The 2,500-nt window shown below is 63.5% G+C and overlaps 1 non-coding gene across 1 annotated transcript in view; it reads left to right on the top strand.

The window, feature by feature from the left end:
* The first annotated feature begins 2,313 nt into the window (after positions 1 to 2,313).
* LOC134306213 (18S ribosomal RNA) overlaps positions 2,314 to 2,500 on the top strand; it is a 1,842-nt gene continuing 1,655 nt past the window's right edge. The window contains exon 1 of the ribosomal RNA XR_010009011.1: positions 2,314 to 2,500. This exon is cut by the window's right edge and continues 1,655 nt beyond it. This is a non-coding gene — a ribosomal RNA (18S ribosomal RNA).

The following is a 2,500-nucleotide window of genomic DNA, read 5'->3' as shown; positions in this document are numbered from 1 at the left end:
TGGTGTGTCTGTGAACTGTGAGGTGCTCGGGTAGTGTACGGCAGATCCACCCCCAAGCACAGCAGAGGGGCAGGGAAGGCCCTGTCTCTTGGCAGGGGCAAGCAGACCCTCACCACCAGAGCAGAAGGGCAGCCCCCTCCCCCCTCTCTCTCTCTCTCTCTCTCTCTCTCTCTCTCTCTCTCTCTCTCTCTCTCCCTCTCTCGCTGGGCAGGGGCCAGCAGTTCCCATGGGTGAAACGGTCTTTTTCCAGCGGAAATTTGTCCAAAACCCGCCCAGGGGTCGTCACCACCACCAGAGCGGCTGGGCAGGCCCCATCTCTCCCCGGGCAGGCAGCCTCTCTCCCTGGGCAGGCTGGGCCTGTGGCCTGGGTGAATTTTCGGCCTCCTGGAAAACTTTCGGCAGGGTCCGCCCCCTCCCTGGGCACGGGCGGCGGCTCCCCTGGGTGAGCGTCCCCTTTTCGGTGAGATTTTGTCAAAGTCCAAAATCCACCCCGGGGTCACCACCACCACCACCACCACCACCACCACCACCAGAGCGGCTGGGCAGGCCCCATCTCTCCCCGGGCAGGCAGCCTCTCTCCCTGGGCAGGCTGGGCCTGTGGCCTGGGTGAATTTTCGGCCTCCTGGAAAACTTTCGGCAGGGTCCGCCCCCTCCCTGGGCACGGGCGGCGGCTCCCCTGGGTGAGCGTCCCCTTTTCGGTGAGATTTTGTCAAAGTCCAAAATCCACCCCGGGGTCACCACCACCACCACCACCACCACCACCACCAGAGCGGCTGGGCAGGCCCCATCTCTCCCCGGGCAGGCAGCCTCTCTCCCTGGGCAGGCTGGGCCTGTGGCCTGGGTGAATTTTCGGCCTCCTGGAAAACTTTCGGCAGGGTCCGCCCCCTCCCTGGGCACGGGCGGCGGCTCCCCTGGGTGAGCGTCCCCTTTTCGGTGAGATTTTGTCAAAGTCCAAAATCCACCCCGGGGTCACCACCACCACCACCACCACCACCACCAGAGCGGCTGGGCAGGCCCCATCTCTCCCCGGGCAGGCAGCCTCTCTCCCTGGGCAGGCTGGGCCTGTGGCCTGGGTGAATTTTCGGCCTCCTGGAAAACTTTCGGCAGGGTCCGCCCCCTCCCTGGGCACGGGCGGCGGCTCCCCTGGGCGAGCGTCCCCTTTTCGGTGAGATTTTGTCAAAGTCCAAAATCCACCCCGGGGTCACCACCACCACCACCACCACCACCACCACCAGAGCGGCTGGGCAGGCCCCATCTCTCCCCGGGCAGGCAGCCTCTCTCCCTGGGCAGGCTGGGCCTGTGGCCTGGGTGAATTTTCGGCCTCCTGGAAAACTTTCGGCAGGGCCTCCCTCTGGGCAGGCTCGGCGGATCGCCTGGGTGATTATCGGCTGGGTCTTCATACCCAGTCAAAATTTGTCTAAGCCCGAAATCCACCCCGGGGTTCACCACCTCCGCAGCAGGGCAGGCCCTCCCTCTGGGCAGGCCGGGCCTGTGGCCTGGGTGAATTTTCGGCTGGGTCTTCATACCCAGTCAAAATTCGTCTAAGTCCGAAATCCACCCCGGGGTCACCACCTCCGCAGCAGGGCAGGCCCTCCCTCTGGGCAGGCTCGGCGGATCGCCTGGGTGATTATCGGCTGGGTCTTTATAAACAGTGAAAATCTGTCTAAGTCCGAAATCCACCCCGGCCCCGACGGCAGCCGACCCCGCACCAGGCCTCTCTGCTGGGGCAGGCCGAGAGCCTTTCTCCCCGCTATGGTCGTCTGGCGGGTGTCGAGTCACGGAAGGGGTGTGCTCGGGATAGTAGGAGGCCGAGAAACGAGAGCAGCTACGAACCACGAGACGAAGCGCCTGACAGATCGGAACACACGACCCGCCTGGGGTAGGCACCTGCCCGGCCCGGGCAGCGAGATCCTCCCCGCGTAGCGGTGTTTGCCTCTATGGGTGGGGGCGGTCGAACCGGTGGGGGTCTCCCCGCCGACCGACCCTCCCGCCGGCCTTCAGAAAGAGACGTAGGTGGCCGGTTGTCGATGGAAGCAAAACGATGAGAAGAGGCCGTCGGACGTCGGTCAGGGGACAGGGGGGGGGCCCGTCTGCTCTGCAGCGGTCAACCCGTGCTCTCCTCTCCGCTCGTCTCTGCGGTCCTCTCGAATCAGCGTTTCCCAGTCGAGCCTCTCGGAAGCGAAGAAAATCAAGGCACGTGCGTGGCCTTCCCGAGCCCCCTCTTCTCTCTCTCTCTCTCCCTCCGTCTCGCACGGAGAAGGAGGAGAAGAGCGAGGTTGGGGAGACGGCCCCGCTTCTCCTCGGAGAAAGTGCTACCTGGTTGATCCTGCCAGTAACATATGCTTGTCTCAAAGATTAAGCCATGCAGGTCTAAGTGCACACGGTCGGTACAGTGAAACTGCGAATGGCTCATTAAATCAGTTATGGTTCCTTTGATCGCTCCACACGTTACTCGGATAACTGTGGTAATTCCAGAGCTAATACATGCAAACGAGCGCTG

The sequence above is a fragment of the Trichomycterus rosablanca genome, unplaced genomic scaffold (genome assembly GCF_030014385.1).
Source record: "Trichomycterus rosablanca isolate fTriRos1 unplaced genomic scaffold, fTriRos1.hap1 scaffold_188, whole genome shotgun sequence".
NCBI lineage: Eukaryota > Metazoa > Chordata > Actinopteri > Siluriformes > Trichomycteridae > Trichomycterus > Trichomycterus rosablanca.
Note: the sequence above shows the minus strand (reverse complement) of the source record. Positions and strands in the feature narration are given on the sequence as shown.